The sequence below is a fragment of the Hordeum vulgare genome, chromosome 7H (genome assembly GCF_904849725.1).
Source record: "Hordeum vulgare subsp. vulgare chromosome 7H, MorexV3_pseudomolecules_assembly, whole genome shotgun sequence".
Taxonomy (NCBI): Eukaryota; Viridiplantae; Streptophyta; class Magnoliopsida; order Poales; family Poaceae; genus Hordeum; species Hordeum vulgare.
Window position 1 is genome coordinate 172,112,323 of NC_058524.1, and position 24,611 is coordinate 172,136,933.

Sequence of the window (24,611 nt, forward strand, 5' to 3'; positions counted from 1 at the left end):
GACCAAGAACATGTTACACAATCTTGGGAGAGGATGAAAATGATGATTAAAATTTGCCCAACTCATGGCTTGAACTTATGGATGATTATACAAATTTTCTATGTTGGACTAAACTTTGTGTCTAGAAACCTTCTAGATTCTACTGCACGTGGTACCTTCATGGAGGTGACATTAAGAGAGGCCACCAAACTTCTGGATAACATCATGACACACTATTCTCAATGGCATACCAAAAGAGCTCCAACTTGTAAGAAGGTAAATTATGTTGAAGAAATCACTACTTTGAGTGAAAAAGTGGATGCTCTTATGAATATGGTTGCTAGTAAAAATGCTCATGTTGATCCCAATGATATGCATTTGTCCACCTTCATTGAGAAAAATGATGACGCTATTGATGTGAAATTTATCTCGTGAAACAATTTCGATAATAATTCTTATTAGAGGAAATTTCAATGCTAGACCGTATCCTGGTACCTCTAATAATTACGGAAACTCTTATGGTAACTCTTATGGAAATTCTTCAACAAATCTTAATAGGATATCCTCTGATCTTGAGAACACAACTAAATAATTCATTAGTTCTCAAAAGATTTCTAATATTATGGTAGAAGAAAAGTAGAATAAAGTTGATGATTTGGCTATTAATATGGATAGAATCGCTCTTGATGCGGAAACTTTCAGAAATAAAACTTTTCCACACAAGCATGGTATAATAAAACTATCAAATCTATCCAAGTATCTACTAGTGAGAGTAAGGAGAGGACCGCAAGGTTGAGAGCCAAACGAGAATTCGTAAAAAAGGTTGTACGGCCCAACAGGGCGCGACCACCCCCCTGGGCACGCCCTGTTGGCTCGTGAGGCCCTCGTCTGCTCTCGGCCTTCTCCCAAAGCTTTCAGGTCTTCTTTTGGTCCATAAAAACCATCAAAAAGTTTCATGGTATTTGGACTCTGTTTGGTACTCTAAACGTGAAAAGCCAAAAACATGTAGAAAACGTCAACTCACACTTGGCACTGGGTTAACAAGTTAGTGCTCAAATAAAATATGAATTGGAATATAAATGCCTAGAAATCATCCTAGAATGATAATATTATAGCATGGAACAATAAAAAATTATAGATAAGTTAGAGATGTATCAAACCCTAAGTCAGGCGCCGCCGCACCCCTCCTCGCCACTCCATGCCTCCTCCGCCGCTGCCCCAGGGCTCAGCTAGGAAAATCCCGACCGAAGGCGTCGGTGGCGGGGCCATTTTGTCCCCTCGGTGGCTGGGGGATGGCGCGATGCGACTCCTCCGTCCTGGTTGCGATGCGGGCGTTGCGGAGCGGCCGCGCGCAAGCGCCAGGGTGGTCGCGATGCTTTTGTTGGGCTTTCGGCGCCATGGATGGTGGAGGGGCGCTGGAAGGAAGTGGTGGCGACGGGGATTCTTGATCTACACGGGGTACAACATGTCGCGGCGATGGCCGATGGCGGTGGGGTGGATGGAGCGCACCTGGCCATGGCGGCCGGCTTGGCCAGCAGGCAGCGTGGGCCTAGGTAGCCGAGGTTGGCTGCTCCACCTTGCAGGCATGGTGGCCAGCAATGGTGGAGTCTGCCCAGTCCGGGCGTTGGTGCCTCGGTTGGTCAGGGGGGGAAGTGCTTGCGTGTAGCGTTGCAGCTGTGTGGTAATCGTGGACTTGCAGGCGGCGCGGGGCGGCACTGGCACCCTCCTTCTCTTGGATGTGTGACGACGGGTGGCTTAGATCTAGGGTTCTTGCCAGGCGGGCCTGGTTAGGGCCTGTGGTGGATCAAAGCATGGGCTTCGGGGAGGAGAGGTTGGGCCTAGCCCGGGATGTCCTCGCGGGTATTGTGCTCGGTGGTGGTGGTCGTGGTAGTATTGCGTCGTTGCGCGGATCAATGTTGGTGACCATGGACATGGCATCATGTGAGTCGCTTGGCCAAGGGCTTGGAGTTGGCTCATCGACGTCAGTCGACAGTCTTGGAGTCGTGTCCCTCCGATTCGACCGGGACTGGCTAGGGACGGCGGTGTGGGTGTTTCCTACTGTGGACGCCAACCCAGACTCTCAGAGTGATGACGATCTAGGAGTACATGGAATGTCGTCTCTCTTCCTTCCGTGGTTGAGTGCTTTGTGATGTACACGACATATGCTACCTAGAGACATGGATGTCGGGGCAGCGGCCCCGGATGGCAATTCGCATGGTTGCTGTGCGGCGGGCACCATTGCGATGGTGGTGGGTTGCTCGGATGTGCCCTCTCCCTCGGAGGGACGCCATCCTAATCCGGATCGGGGATGCTAGCACTGCCGCGCTCCTCCTGGCGATCTCGAGGTGACACGAATGAGTTGCCGAGCGAAAGCTTTGTGCTTTGGCACCGACGACGATGACACACTTGGGTGTTGTGTTCTTCTTGAAGACGTTGTCATGGATCTTCTCTACGTGTCAAGGCTTCGGGTGAAGACCTTTGTTCGATGTGGACTTGAAAACGGCGACACTTTGCGTTGTTTTATCTCTTGGGAGCGTTGTCGTGGAGCTTAGATTTGCTAGGTCGTAACGTGGTTTGTGTCTAGTTTTCCTGATGTTCTTTGCTGGTAGTAGTCACGTACATTGTGTGTGTTGATTATCTCAGAATCAGCTTTGTAAGAGGGCTACCTTATCATCTTGCATCGTCCCGCTTCGTATTTGTTCGGATGTTGATTTATATATTAAACGGGACGAAAACCTCTTTCGGAGAAGGTACAAATCCAATCATGCGCAACTTCTTGAGTTGTTGTGTTTGCGCCATATAGTAGTGGAGAGCAAACTATCGCCGTCTCATCGCTTTCAGCTGATCTTCCGCTTCGGATTCTGTTGTTGGAATATTTCTACCAGTTAGAGCCATTACAAAATATAAGTTTGCCATAGTTTGTACGTGCTCAAACATGACCAATGTGTACGCGTTCAATTATGACAAAACCGATCTTTGCATTCCAAGGATGCTTGGCATGCACGGTTGTGGGTGACATGTTTCAAAGCCGACCCCGTCTAACCTCTGCTCTGCAATTAGTGTCACGCATGTATATCAGTTAAAAAAGATACAGAATATCTATGTCTCGGTTGTTTATACAACAACCATATCCAGTTGATAAGAAAGAAACAATGCTGCTAGCGCTATTAAATCAGTTGGTAACTTCTTGTGGACAAGTTAATTTTCAGCCTTTTTTTATAAACAGTACTTCTTTGTTATTCCTGTTACCGGCCAGTGTCTTCAACTCATAGCCCGAGCTAAATCAGGGCTTAATGTTAGAGTTATGACGCGTAAATCAAACAAAGGACGAAATTAACACAGAAGACACAAGATTTTAATCATGGAAAACCATTCTAATAAGAAGAGCTTTTTTATGGTACCCTCTAGTGAATATGAACCATCCATCTGTGAAATCCAACGGCCATGACCTATCTGTACTGCTACAATCAGGCCAACAATATGATGAGCAGTATTGGTAGGACCGGTCGTTCTCGACCACCAGTATACATGTTTATACCGGAACTTCTATGCTTCAGCCTGGCCTGACCCACCTCGCACGTTGTTCTCGTCCATGGACGCTGGTGGAGTTCGGACGGCCACCACCGCGAATCATCTTCCTTCTCCAGTCCGCCTTCCCTCTCTCATCAAGCCCGAGTCTCTCGTTCCTTCCGTGCATGGATCTGGAGCTCGACAGCATGGCGTAGGCCTCAGCCCGGATCGTGCTCTTCTCTTCTGCCGGTTCGACAGCCATGAGGGGTTGGCGAAACCACTTGGCGCCGTTGTCCGTTGACGTGGAGGCTTGCCGTGCACAAAAGTTCATCTTCCCGGCCATGGAGCCCAGTCATGATGGAGGAGGGTGTTGACTGAGATGTGGCCGCCATGCTTTGGTTCCATGTAAGTATGTGATGGGCTTGTGCATCGCAGAGGATCAAAAGGGGACGTAACGACAAGTTAGACGAACATGCAGCAGGTGGAAGCAAGGTCAGCTTGTTTCACTTTGAGGGATGGAAGCAAATTCAGCCAGAGCATGACGGCGATGGGAGCGAGCCGGCGGTGTTGACTCCAACCTATTACTACGAGGGGACTTGGTTATACTGGCCCCTGACCTCAAGCAGTATAGGGTACCGTAAAATAGCTCAAGAAGAAGGGGGAAAACATGGACGGCAGCCAGGAACTTCACTATATCAGATAAAATTACAAATATCGGGGATTTACAACTTATTATAGGTCCCAGTGACCGGTCAGAGCTCCGGTCCGATTCTTCAGAAGTTAACTTTTATCTTTATACTTAAATTTGGATCATAACATAATATTTAGAACGGTGTGACATGTTAGTGATCCCAGTCCCAGCAAATCTCAAGGAAGAAGCCAAATTGCACACAAAATAGTAGGTTCGCTGCTTTGGCTGAACATGATTTGCTCACATAGCACCACTACTGTTCTACATGCAATTCCCAAGAGAAATGCAAAGGGTGTAAAGCTACCCGAGATACACTTGCAGCTAGCTAGCCATGTTAGCACACCAATGCGAAGGCGGGAAGGCCTAAAAGTAGTAGAGATATCTCGTTTTGTATGGGTGGCTCGGTCGGCCATTAACATTGCAAAACATGCAATCGTTTTGGGGTAATGAAGATGCTTAGTATGTGGGCATCAATTGAAAACAGCCTCTTGGTCATGTAAGAGCATGGTTAATAGTATAGCCAACTGCTAGCTATAAGTTATCTTATAGCTAGCTTGTATAATAGTTATCTATAAAATAATAGTACTTTTATCATATATGGTTTACTTTTTATTCTTACAAAGCATTTAGAAGGACATGCTAGAACTTCATGAAGAGTCTGCTTCCCTTCTTTCTCATCCAACTCAGCAAAAATATAATATTTTAATCTTTACAACGTGCTGACTGTATCTTATTGAACTTGCTCGGGGAACATGAACATGCTTGGTGAAGGTGTTAATACATTTTTGCTCTGATCTCTACCTCTTGGGTGTCCGGATTAGTTTCGAGGGCTAGCTAGCGTAGCCCGTGCTCCTTGGCCTTTTGGCACCGAAACATGATGGTGATGACTGCTGATTAGTACCACTAACCTGAATATTTTAGCTAATCAAAAGCGGCTGTTGGGCGTCACTAGTGTACGTGAAAGAATAGGAATCACATGTAGCCCTTGGTAAAGCAGTTGGGAGCGGAACATGTTACCAACACACAATGCTGTGTAGCACTGGCGCATGCGTTTCGATTAAGTTGGCTCAACGAGCGATCTTTTATCTTTTTATATGACGGGTGTTGCCACAGTGAGTTACTCCTAGCTACCAGTGGATTCGCATACAGAGCTCCCAACTCAAAAAGATTCAGCTCGGTCGGCCCGTGCACGCAACGGCACGGTACAAGCGCTGAACGACCAGTGCGCGCACAGAGAGATCCGGATCAAACGTTGTTTCCCTACACCCTACTCAGGAGTCACGAGATTTCGCTCGTGCCTCGCGCAGTAGTAGCGGTGGTACCGCTCCGTCGAATGCAGCGGCCGCGTGGGTGGTCCATCGGGCAGTAGGCCGGTTCGGAAGAGAGCAGACGCCGTACCGGCCGGGCAGGCACCAAACGACGCGCGTGTGCGGTGCACTGCACTGCGCCGGGCCGATGCCAGTCGAGGAGGACCCCGCGCGCGCGCCGATAGGGCCGGTGGCAGGGGGCACGCACTACACTGCGGCCGCGCCTAGCACTAGCTCGTCTTGTGAGTCCTTCCCGCCTTTCCAGGCCGCCCACGCGTGTGTTGCTACGGCGTGGCAGCGGTGCGGCCGGCGTGTGGGTACGAGGGTGCCGCGCCCAGCACGCACGCGGCACACCTCGGAGCAAGGAAGCGGCCGCGATAATATTCTCTGCACGTAGGGGAACGGGGCATGACGGCATGCGTGTGGGAGACCCGGGCATGGACAACCCGGCCTGTAAAACCCGGGCGGGGCTTGGGCTAGCCTGAAATACGGGTCGGGCTTGTTTTTTTGTTTTTTTTTGCATTTTGGGTGAGGGCAACTCCAATGGGGCGATCCAAGCGGACACGCGCTTTGTCCGATTTTCGTCCGTTTAAATCGTGTGTCGGCTTGTCCATGTCTGTTTTTTAAAATCGATCGACACATGCGTTCAACAAAAAGCAAATGGACAACAACGTCCATCTATCTATTATATTATTACTAGCAAAATGCCCGTGCGTTGTCATGGAAGAAAAAACATAATCTCCAATTATGGTGACCACATTATGTTCACATATCATCGCTTGATTTAGAAATTTTGTGCATAAATGCAAGAAAATGTTCATTTTTTTAAATTTATTCACAAGTTGAAGCAATCTTTACATTTTCAAAAAATATATATCATGGTTGTCAAAAATCTAGGTAACTCAAAGATTTATTCTGAATTTCAAGATTTTTTTTAAAAAACATACAATAATAATCCGATCCATCCAACAGTTAATTCTTCAAAATTCACACAGGTATATTGTCACAAAGACTTAGGAGCATTCATGTTTAACTACATACATTAGATCTTTCGTGAACAATTTTACAAACATGGGAATAATTTTAAAATTGAGAACATTTTTTACAATTCAAAAACATTTACTAAAATTCGTGAATATTTTTTATATTTCGAACGGGTTTAAATATTTTCTTTTAAATTGGCGACCAATGTAAGAAAAGACGAACATAATTTTTTATGTTGGAGGATTTTATTTTAAATGCACAAACATTTTTTGAAACGCATGAAGTTTTTCTGAATAAACAAACATTTTTAGAAATCAGTCATATATTTATTAAATTGATGGACATTGTTTTGGAATTTGCAAAAAAAACCGGCACTTTTTTGAATCCTATTTCTATTTCAAAATAAAAATTCGTCACCATTTTAAATAAAAATTCCTATTTTTTTAATATTCAAAAGTTTTTGTAATTTTAAATTATTTAAATTATAAATAAACAAAAATGAAACGGAAATTTTTAAATAAAAAAAAGAAACTATCAAAACAGGCATTAGCTATTTTTCAAATTTTAGGACATTTTCTAAATGCATTAACATATTTTGAATTAGAAATCATTTTGTTAAATGTCTTTAATAATTTTTAATACATGTAATTGTATTTGAGATCATGGACTTTTCTTATTGTACAAACATTTTTTTTTTAAATTGCAAACATTTTATTGTATATGCGAGCAGTTTTTGAAGTCACAAACATTTTAATTTTTTAAATATGTTGATTTATAATTTTCAGTTTATTAAAATGTTAAAGATCATTTGAAGTTCTAAATTATTTAAAATAGAAAAATGAAACAGAACTGAAAATAAATAAATAAACAGAACTAAAAGCAGGCGCATGTGCACGGGCCGGCCCATATGGTGTGCTAGATATTGTCCCAGCATGCAGAGCGTCATATAGGAGGTTTTTACATGCGCCGGCCTAGTCCAAAATTTTTCACTTTGTGAAACGTTTTCCATTACTTACCGGTGGCATGATGGGTAATTTATGCAAACTTTAGTGGTAATTTTCAAGACGGACGACCAGAAACCGTATTTGCTTTATTATTAGGGAGAGATATTATTAAAACGATAGAAAACAAACGATGAAGATTTAATATTATAAAGTTATAAACAATGAATGGTAATGATTGACCTTGACTTGACAAGACAACAACGGATAGGCAAAAGGAGACCATAATAATCAGTTAAAAAGGAGAGTCCTTGGTCCATACGATTACATGTTCAACCGGCTTTGACTTTAACTAGCAAAATGGCCCGTGCGTTGCCACAAAAAACATAATCTTTAATGATGGTGGCCACATTATGTTCACATATCATCGCTTGATTTTAAAATTTTATGCACAAATGCAAGAAAATGTTTCTTCTTTTAAATTTATTCACAAGTCGAAGCAAACTTTACATTTTCAAAACATATATATCATGGTTGTCAAAAATCTTGGTAACTCAAAGATTTATTTTTAATTTGAATAAAATTTTTTATAAAACATACAATAATAATTCGATCCATCCAACAGTTAATTATTCAAAATTCACACAGTTATATTGTCACAAAGACTTAGAAACATTAATGTTTAATTACATACATTAGATCTTTCGTGAAGAATTTTACAAATATGGAAAAAATTTAAAATCAAGAACATTTTTTACAATTTACAAACATTTACTAAAAATCATGAATATTTTTTATATTTCGAACGGGTTTAAATATTTTCTTTTGAATTGGCGACCAATTCAAGAAAAAACGAACATAATTTTTTATGTTGGAGGATTTTATTTTAAATTCACAAACATTTTTTGAAATGCATGAAGTTGTACTAAATAAACAAACATTTTTATAAATCAGTAATATATTTATTAAATTCATGAACGTTGTTATAAATCAGTAATATATTTGTTAAATTCATGGACATTATGTTTTTGTCGGCATTTTATTTCAAAATTCCTATTTTTTAATATGCACAAGTTTAAGTAATTCTAAATTATTTAAATTAGAAATAAACAAAAATGGAATGGAAAATTTTAAATAAAAAAGAAACTATCAAAACAGGCATTAACTATTTTTCATAATTTAGGACATTTCTTAAATGCATTAACATATTTTCAATTAGAAAGCATTTTGTTAAATTCCTTTAATAATTTTGAATACATGGAATTGTATTTGAAATCATGGACTTTTATTATTGTACAAATATTTTTCTAAAATTGCAACATTTTATTGTATATGCGAGCATTTTATACAAAACTCCGGGCAGTTTTTGAAGTCACAAACATTTTACTTTTTAAATATGTTGATTTATAATTTTCAGTTTATTAAAATTTTAAAGAGTATTTGAATTTTAATTTATTTAAAATAAAAAATAAAACGGAACTGAAAATAAATAAATAAACAGAACTAAAAGCAGGCGCCTGTGCATGGGCCGGCCCATACGATGTGCTGGATATTCTCCCAGCGTGCAGAGCGTAATATAGGAGGTTTTTACATGGGCAGGCCCAGTCCATGATTTTTTTGCTTTGTGAAACGTTTTCTATTACTTACCGGTGGCATGGTGGGTAATTTATGTAAATTTTAAGGGTAATTTTCATGACGGACGACCAGAAACCCTATTTGCTTTATTATTATAGCAAAAAGACCCGTGCGTTGCAACGGAAGAAAAAAAATTCATAATCTTCAATTATGGTAATCACATTATGTTCTTAAAATTTTAGGACATTTCTTGAGATCCATGAACATTATTTGAATTATGATGAAAATGGCAAAGTATGTTTTGCTAATTAATGATAGCATATGCATAATAACATTATTTTTATCTTGCTGATATATGTGTTTACATTTGTAATCTAAGTAAAGTCTTAATTTGGTTGCAAACATATTAGACAACTTCATCGAAAACAATCAATTTGTAAGTACATGCCTACCAAATATTCCAGGTTGCGTATCAATATCAATATTTTTAAAAAAATAATTAGCAAAACAGTTTATATATATATGAAAGATTAGAGCTAAGCCATTTGTTTTCATAAAGCTTGTATAAACATCATTGTATATTTTTTATACATTAGAAACTTTTTTTGCGTGTGACATCAGAAACATTGTTGAGTTTTGATGTTTAATTTTTTTAATACGCATTTTACATATTTTGTTTGCATCATCAACATTTTTTATATAGATGTTTTATATTATTCAAATACACGATTAATATTTTTGAAAAGTTATTTTTTATATCTACTTTGTTCCGTATACATTATATATTTTTGTATATGTTTTCTTATACACAGAAATCATTTTTCTATGCACATTTGAAGTTTTCTAAATACACGATCAATAGTTTTTAAAATAAAAGAAATATATATTATTTATTGTCCATACATACTGTACATTTTTTTGTATATATGGGAACATTTATATCTACAAATCTGACATTTCTTTAATCCATAATTAACATGTGTGCAAAATTTATTGAAATAAAGGCAAAAGAAAAAAAAGTAGAAAAAATGTGAAATAGAAGAACAAAAAGGTTGGAATGGGGATCGAACTCGGGTCTCCTGCGTGGAACAAGGCGAACCCAACCAATTGGGCTAACTTTGTGTGTGTGAGAAAATATAGTAACCGTAACCTTTAGAATCAGAAAAGAGCCGAATTGAAGTTCAAAAAACAAATCGTTTTTGTCACTTACGAGTAACATTGGTGGGTAATTTTGACGAACTTTAGGGATAATTTAATGACGTACCGCAGAAGCAATAGGTGCTTTATTAGTACTAGCAAAAGGGCCCGTGCGTTGCAACGGGAAGAAAAAAACACCATCTTCAATGGCACCCGATGGACTAAACACGCCACGGCTTACTTGATATGCCGAGGTTCCAGCTCCAAAGACGAATTCCCGTGGGAAATTGCTTCTTGTGAAGCCAAGATCAGCCGCTGCTGCATCCTGAACCTGGAGGGACAGCAGTAGGTAGAAGAAGGCAGCAACATCCAAATTCATCTTATCAACAAATCACTCTCAGCTCTTGGAAATGTTATCAATGCCCTAACTGCTGGTAAGTGGCAAGTACAAGTATACAACAATACTGTGTGCAAAGACTAAACAGAAAACGTAACTACACCACTATTATACCTTTCTGATTAATGATCAGCTTTACTTATCCTTTTCTCATCTCCAGCTAAACCAAATCACGTGCCTTACCGTGACTTGAAGCTTACACGCATACTTCAAGATGCACTGGTCTGTCAAAAAATTCTTCAGTATTTCTGAATCTGTAGGTTTGTTTACATGGCTGTTGCTTGTAGGGTGGCAGCTCAAGAGCTGCATTACTATGATGTTGTTCTCCTAGTTCGTTGAACGCACCAGAAAGTCTATCTACCATTCGCTTCGGAACCAGGCATATCCCTTGAACATTGCACTTGCATAATTTTTGTACTATTGCTGTGGTGCAGTTTATCATAGCTCTATATCAATATCTGTCCAGGACGAAGCTCATAAAGATTCTAACCAAACTGATTCCCACCGAAGTGGACAGCGTCAAGAAGCCCAGCTCCTATTCTCATGATCAAGATGATCTGTGTGGCAGAGCACCAAGCAACGTTGGTAGCAGCCAGTCCGAGGTGTCGTGATCTCCAGGAACCACCACGCAAAACCATAAAGCTCATCTGGGACATGGACTTCCCCTTGCCCCACTTGGGCGCCACTCGCCATGAAGTATACATGCCCATACCCATGTCATCATAGCAGCGCGAATGAAGACCAACCATGGTCCTGTCGGGGTTCCACTCACCGTGAAGGCCATGATCATGGAGTAGCCTTCACTATGTTGTGTGCATTAGAATCAAGTATGCACACACCGACGTCCCATTCAGGGAGCATTGTCTTCCATCACGTCATCCTGATGATCACCGGCTACTGCAGAAAGCTGTAGCAGCACATCGTTAACAGGAGCAGAATCAGGACGATACATGAGTGACCCGACAACGAAAGAATGGACCTCCTTCTCGAGCTCGATCCAGCTCTTGTCGGTATCCTTCCTCAGACCCATCTACCTCATATTCTTCATAACCTTGGCTCGATCATTCCATCGACCCTCCGCTGAGTAGATGTTTGATAACAAGACGTAAGAAGCAGGGGACTCGGGGTCCACAAGGAGTAACTTCTCAGCCGCGTATTTCTCGATATCCAAGTTCCGATGGAAGCTACAAGCCCCCATTAAGGCCTGCCAAAGGATAGCACTGTCCTTGAAAGGTCCGTCCTCGATGAATGACTTTGCGTCCTCTAACTGACCGGCTCAGCCAAGCATGTCAACCACACATGCATAATGTTCTACCCTTGGGAGGACTCCATACAACAATGACATAGAATCCCTTCTTTGCTGATCCAACATGGCTACAACCATGGAGTAACGATAAGAACGTCACATCCATGGGACTGGCACCGATGGCTTTCATGGATTCAAACAGTTGAAAGACTCCAGAACCTTGACCATGTCGCGCAAAGGCTGCAATGATCGAGTTCCATGAAATCGAGTTATTACCAGGCGTCTCATCGAACACCTGGACAGACTCTTGCAGCTCACCGCACTTTGAATACATATTGATCAGACCATTGCAGACATAGATGTTCCTTCCGAAGCACTTCTTGATGACCAGTGCATGGATTTGCTTCCCAAGAGCAAATGGCACGGAAGCACCGAATGCCCCCAGAACTGCAGAAACCATGTTTGTATCAATGCAAATTCCTTCACCCGCCATCTCAGCGAACAATTCAAACGCCTTCTCTTCCAGCCCATTTTGAGCAAATCCGACCAGAATCACTGTCAAGAAAACTTCGTCAGGCTGCCGACATGCACGAAACACTCTCAAAGCATCCTCCATTAATCCGCATTTAGAGTACACATCCATGAGCCCACTCTCTACATGGAGGTCGGTTGCGAGTCCAGCCTTCACAATAAGGCCATGAATATGCTTGCCTTCCTTGGCTGCCAGAGATCCAGCGCAGGCTAACAGGGAGCTCGAGTATGTCGCATTGTTGGCGTCCACCGTGCGCCTCATCTGTCGAAACAAGAGGATGCTGTCCTCGTAGAGCTCTGCTCGAGCCATCTCGAAGATCATTGCCGTCCACGTGATGACATTCCTCTCTGCCATCCCATAGAACGCCTTCTTGGCAAAGCCCGAAGACCCACACTCGAAGTAGGCGGTCACCAACGCGTTCCCGACGGACACCTCTCCCTCAAACCCGCGCGAGACGACCAGCCCGTGCACCATGGCACATGCGGGGAGCGACGCTGCACGCGCGCACACAGACAGGACCGTGGTGAACGTGGCATGGTCGCACGAGACGCGAGCGCCACGGGAGGAGGCCGAGCGCAGCATCCACCTGGACTGTAGGAGCGCTTCATCGGCGTTGGAGGAGGAGGCGGCAGAGGAGGCAATGGGCGAGTTCCAGGAGACGGAGTCCCGGACGCGCATTTCGTCGAACACCCTGGCGGCGGCGGCGTGGCGGCCGCACCTGGCGCGATACCTGAGCCGTCCCGTCGACTGAATGAGTCAGCAGCCGCGCTGGATCCTGACCGGATCCGCCTCGCACCGACCTCCGGTGCTTCCCGGCCCCCCACGAATCACCAACGGCCGACCGCCGCCGAACGCTGCTGATGGCCACGGCCACGGGCGTGTGATGGCCAGGCTCGGCTCATGCGCCTCATCCTGAGGTAGGAGGAGCTCTCCCACGGAGGTGGCCGCTGATGCCCGGAACGTTGGAGGCGCGCGCCATCGAGGGAGCTCGAGATGCGGCGGATCCTGCCGATCTCGATCGTATTCCGCGATGGAGGAGCGAGGACGGGCACCACGGATAGGATGGATGGGGCATGGCGGCAGAGGCGGGCGCCACACAGAGGATGGATGGGGGCGTCGGTCTCGGCGGCGGGCACCGTGGATAGGATAGATGGGGCGCCGGCGGAAGAACCCTCATGTTCTCGTGACTTACACAGAGACTGCGGGTTGAATACCCAAAAGTGAAGGGGCTTTTGTACAAAAAAGTGCCGACGACGTACGACAGAAGCGATACGTGCTTTATTATTATTAGGGAGAGATTATTATTATTATTATTAGGGAGATTATTAGGAAGAGATTTGCCAAGGCAGCAACAGGTGGCCCATAATTAGCTAAAATAAGAGTCCAAGTCCATGCGTCTACCTTTATTTTTGCACATAATTAGCTAAAACAAGAATCCAAGTCCATATGACTACCATTATTCTATCGGCAAGGCCAACATATAGGCAAAAGAAGTCCACACACATTATTACTCGAGTCGTGTTTTTGCATCACCGTGGCACTACATTTTTTAGGGGTGCCACGGCAGTAGGTACGCACATAACATTGGAGTGCATGTTTTCATTTTATTACCGAAATAAATAACTTCAGTTTTACTCCTTCCCATGAGCTCATGTGCACCCATAAGGCAATGCATGATGTACCTCATACGTGCATGTGTGTGGATTGTAACAAGAAACTCGGCGGGAGTACATCGATGCAATTAGTCAAGGAAAGCAAGAATATTGCTTAGAAATATTATGGTTGATGCGTGTTAAAAAGTCGTGATTTACTGATCGAATGTGCCGATCAACAGTTCAGAGTGCACACAGATGAAAATATGAACAATTTGTTTAAATAAAAAGTATATATTTATTATTTTTGTTTTTCATGGCACGTCATTCTTCAAACACACCAAATACCAACTTAAGCACACAGACATACTCACACCACTATTCACATACTCACACAACATTTATAAAAGAAACAGAAAAGAACGGAAAAGATAAGTAAATATATTGGTTCGCACAAGAAACCATATAAATTTTATACTCCCTTTGTTCAAAATATTTAATGTTTTAGATTTGTTTTAGATGAAACTTAAGTTCGACCGAATATATAAAGTAATACAAGAGCCTTTACAAAACTAATTTCATTACATTACATTTACCATAAAACATTTTTTCAAACTATATATGTTGGATCTATTATATATTAACAATTTTCCACTAAATTTGGTCAAACTTGAAAAAAATGAATTACAAAATGAAAAATCGGACTTCAAATATTTTGGATTGTATGACTAATTGATATCATTACTGAAAGAATGATGGCCATCGACACACAATGGAGGGCATGCACCACCGAAGAGGCCGCGAATTTGGAAGCTGGGAGTGGGCAACCTCACGCACATGTGCATCCATTCATTTGAAGCAAGATTTTGCCCCTGCTTTTATAGAGCAAGCACAAGCCAAAGTACACGGTTGAATGATATAATGCGGTGTGGAGGCCCTTTTACAAAGCAAATGTCGACATAAACGCATGCAATTACGTTGCCAACAGATAACATATATATGAGAATATGACTATACGCATTATAGAACATTTAAGCTAGACAATGCCCTCGAAGGGGGAACGATGCTAAGCATCATCACTACTGAGTCTAAGACGAACAAGGGCTTTCACCCAGTACCTTGATATAGAGTTGTGTATCCATCCACGTCTCGCTAGCTACCTAGTGCCCTTCGCACCGGTAAAATCCACCATATGACGACAAGCAAGAGATTTAGCACGCCATTGCAGCAAGCCCAGCAGCCATAGGTCCACAACAATTTCATGACCTATTGCGCACGCAAAAGAAAAGAGAAACCAAAAGGCAAGAAAGAAATAGATTAATTAATCATGGCATATGCGTTTGAGGTAGCACTATGCTTAGAGGGTGCTTGGATACGTTTTAGTCCCATGACTAAAAGTAGTGAGACTAAAACTTGCTAGCCTCATCCATGCTTGGATCCAAATACTAAAGAGACTAAAATCAAGTTAATGAGCATTTATTATCCTGCAAACCCTCCAATCCAGAACTCGTTTGAGGAGTTAAATGAGGAGAGAGAGGACTATTACACATTTTAGTAGGGGTACCCCTCACTAAAAGATTTTAGCTTCAAGACTAGTTTTAGCCTCTCTTTAGTCAGGGGTGCTTGGAACTTTAGCCTCTTAAAGAGACTAATTTTAGTTAGACTAGTTTTAGTCCCTTGGATCCAAGCACCCTCTTAGCATATGCTCCTCTACTCCACGGGAGACAATGGCAATTTCACACATCACAAATCAATTGGCTATCAAAGCTAGATTAAAGAAGGACATAGAGTTAGTGCTCGGCCACAAGAGAAAGGCTATCTCAAAACCTATCAAAATGAAAAGGTTATCCGGTTGATTAAACCATAAACGTTGGATTTTTTTTGAACCAGGCTTCTCCCCTTTCCATTAAATGCATAACGGAAATACATTGTTTTGTTCTGAAACCAGAGAGAAGAAGGGAAAGAGAGAGAAGCGAGCTCAGAGCAATGCTAGGAAACCCACCGCCTTGCGCCTGTCATCAAGAACACAAGGCTATGGGGCGAAAACCTAGCATCACCCAAAACCCAACCAAGACTCTAAGGAGGATAGAGAAACACCCAGTACCGCGATCAGTTCTACCATAACATGAACCAGAAAGTCGCCAGAACTACGACATGCCACGCAGGGCCGAAACAGGAGTAAACATTGCAAAATCCACATCACCAGAACTTCATATCCGAGCGCATCACCATTCGTCCCAGTTGTCGTTTCCCTCATTCTGCTTGCTGGGTTCTGGCATTGGAGGTCCACAGAGCAGCAGCATTTGCGAAGCATTTGCTTTCAGCATCTCAGCACCTTTTTTCATCACCTCAACCATCTCCGGTTTCTGCAACCCTGTCGAGTATAATATGAAAGCACAAGCTGTGAAAATGATTTCAAATGGATTATTAATCCATTTCTTTTCAAATGTAGCACGGTTCCGTGCCAGCCATATTGCCCAGCATATAGCAGCCAGTCCAATAGTATACACATCAGGACAAGAAGGTAAGAAAGAATTGACCCAAGCATAATATTGCCACATAGAATTAGGAACATATTCAGTACCCAGCATCGAACCCACTGTCCTCCAGACAACTCTAGCAACAGGACAAAGAAACATAATATGTTGAGCAGATTCCTTGTGATCACAGAAAGAACATGTAGGATCACCTTGCCAGTTTCTCTTTTTTAGATTGTCTCTCGTTAGGATAGCATCTTGGCACATGTGCCACATAAAGATTTGGATTTTCAAAGGTATCTTAGTTTTCCAAATCCATTTATGATTTGACCCAGCCAAGTTTCTTTCTAACCAACGATACATAGAATTGGTAGTATATTCATGAGTACTATCCAATTTCCAGTATATTTCATCATTTTTCTCCCTGTCCAACTTACTCACAACATAATTTTTGAGCTCATCCCATCTCATTTGCATATCACTAGTAAACCTTCTACGAAAAGAATTGCAAGGATTCATCGATTCTATTTTATTCACATTATTATTTTGCTCAATGCAAATCTAAAAAAGATCAGGGAACTTCTCTTTCATACTAAAATTGTCACCCATATCATCAGACCAAAGACTGGCAACATCACCTTTATTAACCCTGATTCCCCTCCTAGCCATATACTCCCTCCGTCCAATAATAAGTGTCTTAAGCTTAATACAATTTTGTACTAGCGCTAGTACAAAGTTAAGATTGTTATTTTGGGACGGAGGGAGTAGTATTCTCTAACTTTCAAAACTGCTTTCCAACAGGGGGAATCATTTGCTTTCTGTTTAGCCAGCATAGTAGATGATTTTTTGAGATATTTAGCTCTCACTATGTCTTGCCACAACCCCTCCTTTTTCTCTAATTTCCACCACCACTTAGTCAACAAGTTAATATTTTTTTCTCAGATCTTTAACGCCAAGACCTCCTTTATTTTTTGATCTACAGATTCTCCCCCATTTTACCATATGGTAACCTTTTTTATTACCACTACGATGCCAGAAAAACTTCTTTCTGGCCTTATCCCATCTCTCCAGGGTAGATTTATAGATCAAAAACATAGACATATAATAAGAGGGGATATGTGAAAGTGCAGCATTAACTTTGATAAGTCTACCCCCACTGGACAGTGTTTCACTGATCCATGATTCACCATGACTAACAAACTTATCATCCACAAACATCCACTCACAGCCCTTGAGACCAGCATAGCTGATAGGAACTCCCAAGTATTTAATAGGAAAGCTACCAATCTCACAATTGAACATCTCAGAATATTTTCTCACAGTATCATCATCAGCCCCTACTGAGAAGATTTCACTTTTTAAGAAATTAATCTTCAAACCTGACATGATCTCAAAGAGATATAACAGGAGTTTGATGTTCAATACTTCCCTAGGGTTATCTTCGAAGCAAAGAATGGTATCATCTGCATATTGCAATATAGCAACCCCATGTTCAACCAAATCAGATGCCAGCCCTTTAAAAAGGCCATTTTCTTGTGCATTAAGGACCATCTTGGTCAGGCAATCAACAACTAGGTTAAACAAAAAAGGGGAGAGGGGATCCCCCTATCTCACACCTTTAGCACTTTGAAAATATTCCCCCACTTCATCATTCAGTTTCACACTAACAGTCCCTCCTACCAAAATGTTGTTAATCCAGCCCACCCACTTGGGATTAAAGTTTCTCTTAACATGGCATTCAAGCAAGAAGTCCCAGTTGACTTTATCATAGGCCTTTTCAAAATCGAGTTTAAGCACAATCCCAGGTTTCTTACGACTATAAGAATAGTGTAAAATTTCATGGAGAGACATAATCCCATCCAGAATGTCTCTACCCTTAATAAAAGCATCCTAGTGTCTACTTAACAAAGTATCAACAAAAGGTTCAAGCCTGATGGTAAGCACTTTAGTGATCAATTTATAAATACATCTCAGCAAACAAATGGGCCTGAACTGCTGTATCTTATCATCCCCAACCACTTTGGACAACAAAGTAATAATCCCATAGTTGAGTCTCTCCACATCTATTTTAACGTTATAAAACCAATCAAAAAGCATTTTCACATCATCCTTAACCACACCCAGCAGCTTTGAAAGAATTCAATTGGAATATTATCAGGACCTGGAGCTTTATTATGTTTCATGGAAAATAAAGCATTCTTGATCTCTAGCTCTGAAAAAGGTCTAGTAATATGAAATTGTCAATCTCTCTTAACTTTTCCTGTTCTTTCCACATATTACTGTCAACCCCACACATGTTCCCAGGGGCAGGGCCAAAAAGCTCCCTGTAAAAATTTGTGGCATGTTTTAATAGATTCTTGTTCCCTTCAATAACTACCCCATCACAACAAAGAGATACAATAGTGTTTCTTCTCCTCCTCCCATTCACCATACTATGAAAATAACTAGTATTATTGTCCCCCTTCAATAACCACTTTTCATGAGATTTCTGTATCCAGGAAATTTCCTCTTCCATCAAGAGATTATTCAATTCTACCTCAAGATCTACTTTCTTACTATATAATCCTGGTGATAAAGTATCAGTCTCTTGCAACATTTCCAAGTAGCCAAGTTCCTCTCTTAGCCGTTTTCTTCTCAGTCTTGCTTTACCAAAGATATTTGAGCTCCAACCTTTGAATTTTTTCTTAAACCTCTTCAGTTTGATATTGATGATATCAATAGGATTCTTAGAATGGATAGGCTGCACCCAAATTTGTGCCACCAATGGTAAGAACTCAGGGTTCTGTAACCAGTTCAAATCAAATTAAAAACCCCTAGTCTTAACAGGGATAGGAATGTTATCCTCAGTGTTTAAAATCAGGGGACAATGGTCTGAAATCTCCCTCACAATTTTCCTAACAAAAGTAAAAGGGAAAAGATGTTCCCAGGAACTAGACATAAGCACTCTATCCAATTTCTCAAGTGTTGGTATATTCTGATTATTGGACCAGGTGTATTGGCCACCACTCATATCAACATCTCTCAGAGAGAAAGTATTAATGATAGTATTAAAGAGATCAGAAGGATGACCCAATCTAACTTTCTTATTTTTTCACTGGTAAATCTCAGGATATTAAAATCTCCCCCAATTATGAAGGGGCAAGCCACCCCCCTACACATATCTGCTAATTCAGTAAGAAACTCCATCTTATTCTCTTCATGAGCAGAACCATATACTGTCATAATGCAACAAGTACCCCTTCTACACTTTTCCCAAATTTCAAGTTTCAGAATATATTTGCCAGCTGAACAAGTTTGAATATCAAAGTAGGTATTCCTAACTCCACAAATAATACCACCAGATTTCCCTACATCACGAATCCAATTCCAACAGAAATTATCTCCAGGATCAAATTTCCTCAAGAACTTAGAGGAAAAGTCCTTCTTCATTGTTTCCTGAATCCCCACAAAATCAAGATTGAAATCTCTAATCAGATCACTTAAGTAGGTTGCCATACCTCTTTTTCCCATCCCCCTACAATTCCAGAATAGGCACATCATTTATTTTTATTTTTAGGGGATTGAGTTTTATTGCTAGGTTTACCAGGATCCATGGTCTTACCTGCAATTCCACTCATTCTTTGGTTTTGACTTCTGGTTATAGGCTTAGACATTACCACATTAACTTTCCTTTTCTCTCTTTTTCTAGATCTTACACTTCTAAATCCTTCCTCATCTATATCTTCCTCATCCCCCCAAGCTGTGTTAAGATTAGAGGATTCCCCTGCTGCATTAGTAATCAACAACACCTCTTCTTGTTGTTTAACATTAGTGTTAATTTTCTTAGCTATATTAGCTCTAGATTTCTCCAGTTCTCTAATAACATCAATAACAGTTAAGTCATCATCAGGAATATTCACTCCCATATGAGAAGCCATATTAATAATTTCCATATTGGATAGCACATCAAAAGAATTTTCAGATATAGGTTCATTACCTTGCAGATTCCTCTTTTTTGTCATCTTCTCACCCTGGCACCAAGATGTTCGAGATTGATCCCAACAGTCCTTTTGCTGAATCTGGCCTGCACTTCTTCCAGAACAGGAGGAGTAGGCACAACATCCACATCTTCACAGGATCCCCCAGGGGATTGCACAAAGTAAGCTTGATCTTCCTTCTGATAGTTCTTATCATCATTTTTCATCTCAGTAACTGTTGTTTCTCCCACACAAGCATCCAAGTAAGAGGATAATTTTATGTGAACTACAGGATTGGGAACAATCTGCATAGAGTTCACCACAATTTTCTCATAGGAGGTACCCATAGTAGACTGTTTTTCAATCTCTTTCATATGACCTTTTTCTGCTTCAGCAGCCATAGAATCTATGAGCAGCATATCATCCACATCTTCACTTTCCTCATCAGATTGTGTTTCCTCACTTTTTTCCTGATTCTATATCATATCAGCTTTTTCCTGAATAGTGTCCAACTTTACACTCATCATATTTTTTCCTCCAGACATGCCAGAGGGAGCCGAAGAGTCCCCCATAGTAGATGAAGAGACATTCTGCCCATCAGGTCGAATATTTTGATTGAACTTAGTTCTTTTTGGAGAGTTTCCCCCATCAGCCTCCATTTGCACATTAATTTTTTCCTTAGGAGGATTTTTCACAAGGATCTTATCCACAGAGAAGAAGAAGTCATAAAAATGACCCCCCAAAACTCCTTCAGCAGATGCAGGGATATTTTCAGCATCTCTACAACCCAACTTAATCCTGACTGATTCAGGTCTGTTTATAGTAGCCTTATCTATTTCCAAAGTGACACCAACCAAGGAACCCACATATGCAATGTTTTTTTCATGTCTTTTATCTAAAGGGATATTGCTAACATTGACCCAAGCAATGTTAAGTATACCCTTAGCCCCCACAGATTCTGACCACTTCCTCAAATTAATAACAACCCCACAGCTCTTCACATTCATACTTTCAGCAAAACAAGCTTTATCAACATCCCTAGGTGATGGAAATCTCATCACAAAAGTTTTTGGACATATAGATCTAGTAGAACATCTCCAGTTGGTGTTTATATAAGCATTGAAAAATTCCTCCAGCTGCCTACCAGATGCTTTTCCCTCAACCACATATATGACTATGAACCTATTCCTATCAGTATTCTGGTTCGGAGTGCTCTGATCATGTATATAGAAAAAACCTTTCCCTCTAGCTTGGAATCCACACATCGGAGCCACACACTCCCAAGGCAGCACCGTGTTGCAAACTGAAACCAAATGACCATGATTCCCACATCTACCACACACATCACGTGGACAAAACGCAGGTAAATGGCTTGGATCCTTGCAAGTAATGCAAACATCAGCACCACCCACTAGTGGGGCGGCGTTCCTCTTGCGAGGAGTGGGATGACGACGGTCTTGAGCCCGGGGTTGCTTTCCGCCTGCTACTCCAGCGATCGCGGTGTTGTTGCTGTTGTCGCCCCACTTCTCAGATCCACGCGCACCTCCTTGCTCCATCGCATCTGCGTCCCACCTCGCCTTGTTGGACGACCCATGGCATGGATCAACGTTGGAGGAGCCGCCTTCGTCGTTGTCGCGCATCCACACCATGCTGCGGCCCCCGCCGCCACCACCACGCTCGCGACCACCGCCGCGCCCAGAGCGACCACTACCACGCCCGAATCTCCCTTCCGCCGCCCCATCTCCTCGATTGAAACGGTTGCCCCCGTCGCGCCCCGCCATGGACTGCGCCGCGGAGGCGAAGCAGCCACCTGCGCGAACGACCTCTGATCCCCTCCCACTTTTCCTTCCCACCAGCCGAAAGTAGATGAAACCCTAGGAGAGCTCCAGAAATGGCTGAAGAGGGATACGAGATCTAGATTGGAAATGGATGTGGCGATGGGCGCGGGGAAGGTGGTGGGAGGTGGGGTGAGCGGATAAGTAGCCTCTCCCCCTCTCTCTCCTGTAGCACCGGGGCCCCCAAGCGTCTCGACCGCATCGACCGACCGCGTCGTGGGTTTGGGCCCGAGAACCCCCGGGTCGAGCGACCGGGGCGGTACATGGCCTCCACGCAAGGAGACGCGCACGCGCCCAATCGTCGCTGCCCGCTCGGACGGTGGCGCCGGCGGCGAGGATCGCCGCACGGACCGTATCGTCGCGCCGGGGGAGGGAGACGATGACATCTCCGACTCGTGGTTTTTTTTTCCAACCACTATAAACGTTGGATAAATGCATGTACTGTATTATCATCCATATAAGTATCCTTTTTACAGCAATTCATAAAATTAATTAGAAACATGATTGATAATATGATGTATTGTCGTTAATTATTTTATATAATCCATACCACACTGCATTACTTCAGAAATATATCGTATAAGGATGACGAAGGAAGAAAAAAGTAATGGTGAGAAAACTTGCATTTTACACCAGCTACATATTTTATAATAAAGGAATCATATTCCTAATTGAAGTGAGGAAACCAGCTGATACGGTTCTGAAGAAAATAGAAGGTCTGCTCACGAGGGCTGTGCATGTGCCATGAAAATAAAATGCACCTAAATATTTATAAAATAAAGCAACACAACGTACATCTATTTTGCAGTTCCTTCGCCCTATACATGCACATAACAAAAAAAAGTAAGGGTTTAGTAGTTTTGGATAAATGCATTTGATTATTATTATATTTTAAAGTAATGTTAAATTTGATTGGAAATTTGTATTTATTTTTTGGATAAAATATAAACACCAATAGAATAAAAAAATTAAAAAAAGGAAGCTAAGAAAAGAAGCCAACCAGAGTCGATGTACATGGGCATGACATGCCCGCTGTAGAGTGGTCTATTTTTTTGTTCTCGCATTCCAATTTTTTGCCAACAACTTTATATACACAATAAAACAATAGCAAACTATTTCATCACGAACCCACAAAAAAGTATTTCCTCATGATATACATATTGACTAAATATTTTTATTTTAAAAGGTAAATCTGGGATAGTCTCCATATATATTAGTAAGTAAAATAAAACCATCATCCTGTCCATAAATAACTTACTGAAAATGATAGGAAACGACGAAACATGAGTTTCTATAATGTGTATTTGACTACAAGTTTTCCTATACTTCTATAGGTATTAAAAAACATAGGACATACATAGGAAATCTATTGCGCGGATCACCCACCTAGTTGTAGTATTATAATAATAGAAGAGAGGTGGGTGGAAATGGACGAGCGAATTAAATAAGCAGGCAGAGGTGGGTGGATGGATGACCAGTCCGGCCACATGCGGACATAAAGAGGGCGCGCGCGTCCGATTCGTGTTCGCGCCGACGCATTTCAGTGCCAAACTTGAGCCAAAAATGGCTCGGTGCGGACGCAAAGCGGACGCGTTTTGGAAATGAGTCCACGCGTTGGGCCATCACTTTTATCCGCACGGACCCAAAAGGACAGCGGCGGACAAAATGGGTCGCCCCATTGGGTTGCTCTTAGGCCTTCGGGTTTTAGGTCGGGCTTGCACGTGCATGCATCAAAAATATCGTCCGGGCCGGGCTTTCGGGCTGGGCTTGGGCTTGAAAAGAGAGAGTATTTCAGGTTTCGGACCGGGTTCACGCTTGAGAAATGAAGGTTGGGCTTTTATGAGCCAAGTAAGAAACCCGGCCCAGGACAACACGGCGTTTGCCCAGGTTTACCTATAGCTATAGCTTGGACGTGTTTGGTTCCTCGCATTTGGCCTAACCACACCCCGCGAGGGACAAAAGGTGATTGTCTAGTTGCGTGGGCTGCATCCATGTCTCAGCCCGCACCGAATTAAAGAAGTTCCGGTTCAGACCCACGTGCTACTATCGAATTGACAATTTCTGTGTAGTCAGGCTGAACGCGGCCATGGGTGGCTCTTGGGTGCACGCCTCGAGGAGCGTAGGAGACAGACGGGACACTTCATATCTTCCTCTCTCTTGTGTCACTGCACACGCCTCCTTTCCAACCACTCTCCCTCACTCGCTTCGTCGCATGTTGCTCTCCTCCCGTATGATGGCTCGCCCGTCGATGTGCCATCCGCTCACTCCCATCAGCGCACTAACCGCATCCAAGAGCAATGGATTGTCGGCCTCGCAAACTGAGGGGTCGACCTGAGAGTGGCCATCCGTGTGCCGTCCCCGTTCTGCACCATGCCCTCTTGTTCGGCAAATGGGGTGCCGGCCGCTATGACTCCCACATCGGTTGCGTACCTCTTGGTCCTGGGTTTGATGA

At 42.4% G+C, this 24,611-nt stretch overlaps 1 long non-coding RNA gene and 1 pseudogene across 1 annotated transcript; one reads left to right on the forward strand and one right to left on the reverse strand.

The window, feature by feature from the left end:
* The first annotated feature begins 10,506 nt into the window (after positions 1–10,506).
* Positions 10,507–10,837, forward strand: LOC123411074. The gene is made up of 3 exons (XR_006613166.1): positions 10,507–10,558; positions 10,682–10,743; positions 10,809–10,837. It is a non-coding gene; the product is annotated as an uncharacterized LOC123411074 (long non-coding RNA).
* Positions 10,838–11,371: 534 nt separating this feature from the next.
* LOC123408569 lies at positions 11,372–17,919 on the reverse strand (annotated as a pseudogene).
* Positions 17,920–24,611: the final 6,692 nt, after the last annotated feature.